The sequence below is a fragment of the Drosophila santomea genome, unplaced genomic scaffold, assembly GCF_016746245.2.
Source record: "Drosophila santomea strain STO CAGO 1482 unplaced genomic scaffold, Prin_Dsan_1.1 Segkk104_quiver_pilon_scaf, whole genome shotgun sequence".
Lineage (NCBI taxonomy): Eukaryota > Metazoa > Arthropoda > Insecta > Diptera > Drosophilidae > Drosophila > Drosophila santomea.
The window spans coordinates 124,662-135,764 of NW_025318935.1; positions in this window are offsets into that span (position 1 = coordinate 124,662).

The following is an 11,103-nucleotide window of genomic DNA, read 5'->3' on the forward strand; positions in this document are numbered from 1 at the left end:
AATTAGGGAGGAAGAATTAATAGCCATGGATTCGGGACACGCCACCGGGGGTTCTAGAACCACCAGCCCGATCCCCGGCGGTTCGAATAGTATAGGGAATATGAGCACTGTCCTGAATACTTCAATTAATACTACTCTGTCCACTACATTGAATCCGAAAGATATTTTAGCATTTGTTAAACAACTACCGACTTTCGATGGGACCCCGGGGACCCTACAGAAGTTCATTGTAAGCGTGGAGGAGGTCATTATGTTAATTAGAGGAACTGACCAAACACCTTACGGACAGCTATTGCTGCGTACGTTGAGGAACAAGATAATAGGGAGAGCGGACGAAACTTTAAATATGCTGGATACTAAGCTGGAATGGGATAGTATTCGCGACAACCTAAAACGCATGTACGCATGCAAAAAGACGGAACCCATACTAATATCTGAAATACAGAACCAACCAAACGGTCTCTCCTTCGGGAAGCTTTTTTACGAAATTACCAGGCTCAGGAGTGAACTACTTACACTGCCAACTAATTCAGAACAAGGGGTCAGTGCGGAATCAAAAAGAGCCCTCTATGATGGCATTTGCCTAAATGCCTTTTTAGTCGGGCTCCGCGACCCGCTCAGAACAGTCATTCGGGCTAAAGGGCCGTCGACCATTGAGCAGGCCCACGAATGGTGCCAGGTGGAACAAAGTTTCATGTACCAGAGACAAAATAGGGATAACAACTATAGTAACAGCTTCGACCGTAACAGGTCTTATCAAAATAGATCAGGCGGACGCTTTGAGCGTAACCGCAATTACCCCTCGAACAATTATAGGCAGGACTATAGGAGTAATAACCCTTTCCGACAAGAGGAGTCCCGGAACTACAGTAATAGGGGGCGTAACAACTCCAGGGATGGATCACGCGACCCGCAATCAAATAACTCAGGTCGGCGTAACAGATCCCCCCAAAGGGCCCCCGCCAACTTCAATAACATTGATGACAGCGTAAATTTTCAACAAGGAGCCTCGACCGACAAGTCGGTTACTTAAGTAACAAAACTCCTGGCTCTGCCCTTCCCTATGTAACACTGACTCTTTTTGACCCCCCCAAACTCCTAAAATTCCTTATTGACACCGGGTCATCCTACTCATTTATCGACCCGGACATTATTCCCCAAGAATTGACGCGGACACTTGACCAGGACGTAAAAATAACCACTGTCTTAGACAGTTATACACTAAGAAACAGCCAGCAAACGGATAAACAAACTAAATGAAACTAGGGAAGACCCCCTTACTCTGCCTGTCGGAAGCTCGGTCTTCCGTAAGGAAAACAGAAGGAACAAAATTACTCCCAGGTTTAGCAAACATAAAATTTCTCGAGATAATGGGGTCACCGTGCGAACAATTAAAAAGCAGAAAATACATAAACAGAAAATTAGGAAAATCTCGTTACCTACAAACCCATAAAATTAAAAACTGACCACCTCGGAATTCTCCTCTTTACAGGCTGACGTTAGTCAATAGCCAGCGACTAGAAATAAATAGACTAGGTGAGGAGCAAACCCTCATTAAGCTCAACATGGGAACGGCCCGGACAATAACATCATTTATGACAATCAAACACCTGATCCACCTGGAAGAATACGAAGCTACTACAGACAAATTACACGAATTAATTACGAACCTGCCGGACCTGCCGAACATCGTCGAAATAAGAACACTATTACTTAGGAAACTTAATCAGATAGAACAGAAATTAACTTCACTTCTACCTAGCGAAAGTAATAGCAGACCTAGGAGAGGGCTCATTAACGGACTAGGGACAATAATCAAAACGATCAGCGGCAATATGGATGCCACTGACGAAGAAAAAATTAATTCCGAATTAAAACAATTGGGGAGGAACGCGGAAAATACAGCGCAATTTCAGAACGAAACATTAATAAGGTTCATGGAAATCACAGACCACATAAACAAAGAGCAGGAGATCATAAATAATTTCATCAATTTTAATCAGAATAGGATATCTAAGGAAATAGATACAGGACTCCAAGATGCAGAATTGAATATATTTTTGACTAGAATCAATATTAACTTAGATCTTCTCTACACACATTTGGCAGGTATAGCAGAAAGCCTATTATTCGCAAAACTCAATATTGTCCCCAAATACATCTTAGATAATGCTGAGATACAAAAAATCAAAATGTCATTAACAGATCAAAACGTTAAGATAAAGGCAGACTACGAAGTTTACAACCTACTATCACTCGAAACTAGCACAGAAAAGAAAACAATTGTTTTTGAAATTAAAATACCAATTTTGTCTCCAAATAATTACACACTGTACCAAATTGTAACCATACCGTTCAACGGGACGGAAATTGTAAACCTACCAAAATTTATTTTAGAGGATAGAATAGAACTTAAAACACTAAACACAAATTGTATTAGAGTTAATGATTTATCAGTTTGCGAAACCCCCACCGACCCCGACAACCCAGAATGCATCCATAACCTGCTAGCCAACAAGACAGCGACATGTACCGTGGTGGAAACCATAACCCAGACACGGATCTACAGCCCCATAGAAGGACTCCTGGTTATCCTCAACGCAAGAGACGTTAATATGACCTCCGATTGTATACCGAGCAAAAGTTTGAGCGGGTCGTTTATTATAAATCACGACAGTTGCTCCATCACCATCAACGGTACGAAATATGCCGACGCCACCGTCACAATGACCGATAGATGGCAGATGGATATAGCAAAAACCAACGACGTTAAAACCATGCCAGCCATAGAACCCATCAACCTTCAACAACTGCACCTCAGTACACTCAAAACCAAGTGGGCTATCAACACCATGCAGAGCAAAGCGGCGGACCACTTGACAACGATATATATATTGATCGCAAGCTCTATCGTACTAGCAATCGCCGCATGGATCTGGAGGAAAGACAAGATTATCTATGCAACTACTTCCCTGCCAACCACCGGAACTCCAGCTATACCTTCGTTGTGGCCCTCGTTCCGTCTTGAGGGGGGAGGAGTTATCGGTGACGGCACAAGCATGCCTTCACCTCCCCCGAAACCCCCACGGGCAGCGACCTACATATGAGACACTCAACCCGGACACACACCGCAGCAAAGTCATCAACCCACACTGGATCAGCAGAGTCAGGATTCCCAAGAATCCAACCGAAGCACTGGAAGGGGCATCCGGATAAAAAGTGCCGACGCAAGGGGTTTCGCAGACCAAAAGAATTGTACGCTAGGCTTAGAGGAAAATTTATTCTGAAAATAAATTCATTCTGTCACCGAACTTCAAACGAGTCGCTTTAATTACTACAAATCCTCTTTGGCTTAAATACAAAACCAAACAGATCCTCGCCCACGACATAACTCGCGCACACTAGCCTTGAATTCTACGATGAATTCATCGAAACTCTCACTCATTTCACTGCCAATTTCGGCGAAATCTAATTCCTCCAGTTCTGTATGCAGAACATTGAAGGCACTTTGCAGCTCATCAATCTGCTCCAGCCTCACCGTAAGAGTGGGTTCGTTGTAACCGCTTTGCATCTCATTAGACAGCGATGTTTGTAGCCTCTGCAACCTGCTGAACCGCTTTAAAAAGGTCACCCTGTTTTTGTCACTTTCAGCGGGCATAGCAAAAAAATCGCTTTAAATTCGGTTCAGCGGGAAGATGAGCACAAAATAAATGCCGAAAATGCAAGCGGAGTCAATGCACGTAACGGGGCGGCTGCACTTGATATATGTAGCAATGTATATATGTATATAATGCTAGCTCGCTTAAGCACAGCCACTATCACCGAAATCACCACTCACTTGTCCAACCGATTGCGTTTTAATATATTTATTTATAAACGGGATATGTGCTTAATTAATGCATTCAAACTAACACCATCACGTCGGGGTCACCAAATGTTTAGCTATTGAGGTTTTTCAATAGCTGTTGCGAATAATAAGTAGCCGAAGAAAGTTTTGTCTATTTTCCGATACTGTTAATTATACTGCCAGCTAGGGCCGACCAAGAGTTATATCGAATGCACAAGTCTTTGCCGAAAAATGAAGAAGTGACAATTGGCGAGACAGACAGCCGAATGTTGCGTCCAAGCTTAATGTAGATAACAAAGAGAAGAAGGAATGAGCGCTGTACAGATAAATTCGTGCAACAACAGCGGTTTGCACTATGGGCATCGCAACTGCTACTACTGACTACTTCGGCTTACAATATCAAGAGTATAAGATTAGTCTACTGCACAGTTTTGGCGGCTGCATAGTGGTTGGTTATAGAATTTGTATTGAACTCTGAATGGTAAATCAAGAGGTTGCCATCTCTTAGGCCTGCGACGTTGATTTTTGGAATCCAGAACGTTGAAAGCTAATAAGTTAACATGTTCGTTTATTTTGTTCAGGTGTCTCAAGATTGATTTTGCAATTTCTTCTACCACTGATGCCAAGTTAAAATCTCTTTTGATAGTGGTGTACCTTACATAGAAAGACTCATTTAATATCTGCTTTAGTAGTTTGTTCTCCGCTCTTTCCAACCTTTCCAACCATATGTCCACACTAATTTGATTATGGCCTTGTACAGAAAGAGCTTGTTTTTGGTGGAAAGTTTACTTGTTCTTTGAAGCAACCAGTACATTCTCAACAAATTCATACTCTTTCGCCAAGTGAACTTGCTGGATGCTCCTCAGAAGAAGTACAGTTCCCAAGTTGATCTCCTCCACAGAAAGACGGCCCTTTAATGGCATAGATTTAGCACTGCAGTGTATGAATGAATGATGAATGTTTAATGAATTGTTAATGAATTGTCTCTGGATTTCTTGAAATTTAAGACTATCTCAATCGTGAAAATTTTAAGTTCTGTATGACCGAAACCTGTAAGATCAACCCCATGACGAAATTGGCTGTGGCAATGCTTAATCCCAATCCACCAATCCAACTCCATAGAGATTGCAGAAAGATTTTAGATTTTGTGGCAATTGGGGTTATTGGACCTAGTGGATTATAGAATTTGGCTTCTAATTGGTCGATATTTGAAAAAAAAACAATAGAGAACACTATAGTCGAGTTCCCCGACTATCTGATACCCTTTACTCAGCTAGTGGAAGTGTGAAGGAGGCTCTTTTACACTGACAGTTTTTGGCGGTTTGTGGGCGTGGCAAAAAATTTTTCAGCATATCAATAAAAATGTACATTACTAACAAAAAAATGAAAAAATATTAAAACATTTTACAGAAGTGTGGGCGTGGCAGCTTGCGCTATTTGTGGGCGTTAGAGTAGTCTTGTATATTTCTATCGATTTGCAGAAAAACTTTGCCATGCCCACTCTAACGCCCACAAACCGCCAAAAACTGTCAGTGTTTAAGACTCCCCTTCGCACTTCCACCAGCTGAGTAACGGGTATCAGATAGTCGGGAAACTCGACTATAGCGTTCTCTCTTGTTTAAAAGTGAAGACGTGGCAGTTTTGGGCGGTTTGTGGGCGTTAGAGTGGGCGTGGCAACATGAATCGACAAACGCGCTGCGTCTAGTCTCTGAAGTCTGTATGCTTAATCTCAACTTTCTACCTTTTGTAGTTCCGGAGATCTCGACGTTCATATGGACAGACGGACATGGCTATTGATCCTGATCAAGAATATATATACTTGATATGGTCGGAAACGCTTCCTCCTGTCTGTTACATACTTTTCAACGAATCTAGTATGCTCTTTTACTCTACGAGTAACGGGTATAATAAAAAAATATCAAAACATTTTTTATAGGTTTGGGCGTGACAGCTTTGGGCGGTTTGTGGGCGTTAGAGTGGGCGTGGCAAAACGTTTTTTGGAAAATCGATAAAAATTTATAAGACCAATACAAAAATTAAAAAATATCAAAACATTTTTCAAAAGTGTGGGCGTGGCAGTTTTGTGCGGTTTGTGGGCGTTAGAGTGGGCGTGGCAACATGAATCGATAAACTTGCGCTGCTTCTATGTCTCTGGGGTCTGTATGCTTAATCTCAACTTTCTAGGTTTTGTAGTTCCTGAGATCTCGACGTTCATACGGACGGACGGACGAACGGACAGACGGACATGGCCAGATCGACTCGGCTATTGATCCTGATCAAGAATATATATACTTTATATGGTCGGAAACGCTTCCTTCTGCCTTTTACATACTTTTCAAAGAATCTAGTATACCCTTTTACTCTACGAGTAAATAAAAGTTCTGAAATAGAAGTTCTGAAACTGGATCCCAGATTAATCCCCATGCCTTGGCGGTATTCGATCCATCGTGAAATATGATTAACTGCTCCTCGTGGCAGTCATCACCCTATTCCAACTTCTCTGAAAACGGCTTCATAATATCCCAGGTAGACAGCTCATTTCTTTATAAATCCTCTTCCCATTGTGAATCACAAGTTCATCCACATAAAATTCAAAGCTTTTTTCGAGGGTTCGAGCGAGCCACGCCGTCTAAAACCCGACCGTAGATGTTGTAATTTTTCAATATCTCTTAGCAAGATCGAAAAAAAAACAAGCAAACGAGATTTGGCAACCGATGCTTCCTAGATCGAAATCCTACTTGCGATGAGCAGCTTATCCTGGCTTTACTTTCGGTCACTCGAGATCTCCGTAAAATCCAATTTATTCAACGAAGTCTGCGCCGAATCAAATGCCAACTTTAAGAAATTTATCCATTCTTCTCAAGCCAGTAAATCAGCATCATAATAATTAGTGATCAGTGTTTAAGTAAAATTAAATTAATTTGCCTCAAATATACATAGATTGGGCTATTGTACGTTGAAAGTCCATTTTACTTGGGGATTCATTTTAAACCCCAAACCGAGCTTTCCGTAACAGACTGGCAAATTGCTTGCAGCGAATATAAATGGTAAACGAATGTATATATGTATGGCGGTGTATGTAACCAATATGTCGCCCTTACGGTTATAATAAATAAGAAGAAACATGTGTGAACCGGTGGGAGAGAATGACTGTCAGGACAGAAAGATAAGAAGAAAGAAGGTCGAAAATAGAGACTCGAAGAGCGCTACAGGTGCAGCGGTACACCTATGCGAGCATGACAAGGTTTTGGCTCCGTACAAATATTCTTAATTTATTTTATCACAAAGATATATAAACGTGATTTATCACAGACAAAAAAATATTTTAAAAATAAATATTTCTTATTGTAACTGTTTTATAAGTTTGTGCTCGCTCCGAACTGCAACGGCTAGTTCAGAGAGTTTGTTTGTTCGACCCACCAAATTTATGATTTGCGTGATTGCCCGACCAAAGAGAAGATGGAGTTTCCGATTAGACTAGCTTTTATTCAATAACGCTTTGATAATGGACTCTTACGGTCCTTGCCGTCGGATGCGCGGCGTCGCTCCTTCGTACCCGTGCCGGCTCGAGTGGGGCTTAGGATGTTATGTGGGCAGGGTGTATCGTCTGCGAGTCAAGCCAGCGCTCTGCCCCAAGCCACATGTGCCGACCAATGACTCCACCGTCCCGGACTTTCACTGACTGACTCTTTACTGGTCGTTCACTTGCTTTATGTCTGTGACCACGCCTTCTCAATCTGCTCCGACTGTCCGGCCGCATCCCCCTGTCCTGACTGCACGACTCGCGCCTGTACTCTGCGCTTGCACGTATGACCGACGCGTGTTTAACTGACTGCCTGTCCCGAGCTGCGCTTGCGCAGTCCCTTTATAGGCCGCGATGATCCCGATATTTCCCCCTTTTGCGCACTGCTCGCTCGGGTGCAAGGTCCAATTAAAGACATTATAATAACAAGATGCGTAACGGCCATACATTGGTTTTGCACTTTCTTGGTGACGACCAAAATTGCTCTCTTTTCGCTCGCCCAAATTTGAGAGCGTGAAAATCAAAAAATAAAATTGTCTTGCTTGTGTGAGTAAAAACAATAAAGGAGATAGTGAATATGTGTGCATGTGTGCGATTTTCGGGACTAAATCAATTTTGATCTAAAAACAAATTTGATTAATGTTTTGGTCAATTTCGATTCGTAACTATTATGGTTTGAAAGAAGTTTTTTATACCCGTTACTCGTAGAGCTTTTAATACCACCCATAATTGCGCGCTTTTTAAAAATCTCAAAATAAAATATAACAAAATAATTTAACTCAATCTTATTTGCATTTTAAATACTGAAAATGAATCATTTTCATACTAGTAATTTGACTATATAACTATAGTAAATAATTAAAACGTATACAAAGTAAATTATTATAACTACTGTAATTTAAAACAAAGAATTTCCAAAAAAAAAGAAATTACATTTAAAAAATAAATATTTCATAAATATAATTCAAAAAGAAAAATAATATTTATAAAATAAATAAAAATATGGAAACTGTTTATTGCAAAATTGATTTCTTGAAGCACGAAGAGCGGACATAAGCACCAAAGAATCATTGCCTTCTTATATTTTTCACACGTCGCACGCTAAATACTCTAATTACAATAATTCCAATATAAAACAAGAGAGAACGCTATAGTCGAGTTCCCCGACTATCTGATACCCGTTACTCAGATAGTGGATGTGCGAAGAAGAAATTTCAACACTGACAGTTTTTGGCGGTTTGTGGGCGTTAGAGTGGGCGTGGCAAAAAGTTTTTTGGGAAATTGATAGAAATTTACAAGACTAATACAAAAATGAAAAAATATCAAAACATTTTTCAAAAGTGTGAGCGTGGCAGCTTTGGGCGGTTTGTGGGCGTTAGAGAGGGCGTGGCAAAAAAAATTTCTGGGATCCCGATAGAAATGGGCAAAACCAATAGAGAAATGAAAAAATATCACCACATTTTTCAAAACTGTGGGCGTGGCAGCTTTGGGCGGTTTGTGGGCGTTAGAGAGGGCGTGGCAAAAAAAATTTTTGGGATACCGATAGAAATGGGCAAAACAAATAGAGAAATGAAAATATATCACAACATTTTTCAAAACTGTGGGCGTCGTAGCTCTGGGCGGTTTGTAGGCGTTAGAGTGGGCGTGGCAAATACATTTTTGGCACACCGATAGAAATTTACAAGACTAATACAAAAATGAAAAAATATCAAAACCTTTTTCAAAAGTGTGGGCGTAGCCGTTTTAGGCGGTTTGTGGGCGTTAGAGTGGGCGTGGCAACATGAATCGACAAACTTGCGCTGCGTCTAGTCCCTGGAGTCTGTATACTTAATCTCAACTTTCTAGCTTCTGTAGTTCCTGAGATCTCGACGTTCATACGGACGGACGGACGGACGGACGAACGGACAGACGGACATGGCCAGATCGACTCGGCTATTGATCCTGATCAAGAATATATATACTTTATATGGTCGGAAACGCTTCCTTCTGCCTGTTACATACTTTTCAACGAATCTAGTATACTCTTTTACTCTACGAGTAACGGATATAATCATATTTGAAAATTATTATGCATTATTATGTTCATATGTTCATGTTAAGGTAATGCAAAACTAGAGTTTTTAGGTGGCGTTAGTTAGTTCATGGCCTCGACGCTTTACTGGGGTCCAAAGTATTTTATTTACCGTTCGACCTGGCCGCCATTGGCACCTCTCGCATTCCAGTCATCTTTACTGTTGCTAGACTCCTCACATTAAAAATGTTTGGCTTTTGGCTGGTATATATAAACTGCTAAATAAACTGATATATATAAACTGGTTCTATATAAAGTCCGCGGATAAACCTTTCTATCCTTAAGCCGCCCGCAAATGTTGGTGATATTCCGTTTTACAAATGAATTGCCAAATGAATGCTTAACATCGTCTTTATTGATATAAGCGGAGTTTATGTCTTCGTCGTCTTCTTGTACCAAACAACAAATTTCTTTTTCGATAGGCAACGGATAGCGCCCTCCAGAAGTTACCCATTAATTAGCCTTAAAATAAAAATAATATCTATATACAAAATATATTCTGTCTGTCGGATTTTTCCCAACTCTTAAACTTTTTCACTTTTTAAAATATATAAAATAATTTGCAGTTGAGAGCCAGAATCTAACAAGGCCCTGCAGGGAACGAACAGTCCCGACCGGTTGCAGTGGCTAGCAGCACAAGGTCACTACCGAGATCCTGGGCAATTAGAGTAGAAGTCGAAAGAGGGGAAGAAGGCTCAGTGTGGGAGCTGGAAGACACCGGAATATGTGGCTGCGAGGAAGGCGAACCATCTAGATGGAGCAGCGTATGATGCCTGATTCCACAGGTGCGGCAGCGGCTCGAGCTGCATTGCCGTAGCTGATGACCTGCCTTTAGCCTTTTTGCCTCGCGCAGACGATTTACTGGCACTAAGTCTCTAAAGTGCGGGCAATGCTCTGCACTATGGCACAGCATGCAACGAAGAGAATTTTGGGTGGTAGCAACTAGCGTCGAACGATTTCTGCCCACCTGAACGCCTGGCGCATAGGTTGCCATGACGCAATCCACGGGCTCCAAAGTCCTACATCGCTGCTACAGGAATGCAGCCATCGTTTCCCACGACGCCGATTATCAAACCTTTTTTGAAGCAACTCTTAAGCAGCTTTGTAATTGCCGTTTGAGATCTCCAATATTCGGTTAGTTTCCAGCGCCGAATCCCGCAAACATGACTGCAGATGCTGAAATTTGCCAATGTTGGAGAGGTCCGCATGGCTGTCGATTATGCTCGTGAACACGGAGTAAAAATCCGCCCAGTTTGCGTAGCCTCAGCCAAACGTTGGCAGCTGCACAGGCGGCAACGGCATCGGCCTCGGCCGCTGGTGGGGCACAACACCTTCCGCAAGTGTCGAGTGCGGCGCGTAATACACATTGCGTTTGGCTATTTCTGCGCGCACACTAGCCTTGAATTCTACGATGAATTCATCGAAACTCTCACTCATTTCACTGCCAATTTCGGCGAAATCTAATTCCTCCAGTTCTGTATGCAGAACATTGAAGGCACTTTGCAGCTCATCAATCTGCTCCAGCCTCACCGTAAGAGTGGGTTCGTTGTAACCGCTTTGCATCTCATTAGACAGCGATGTTTGTAGCCTCTGCAACCTGCTGAACCGCTTTAAAAAGGTCACCCTGTTTTTGTCACAAACCGCCCACAAACCGCCAAAAAC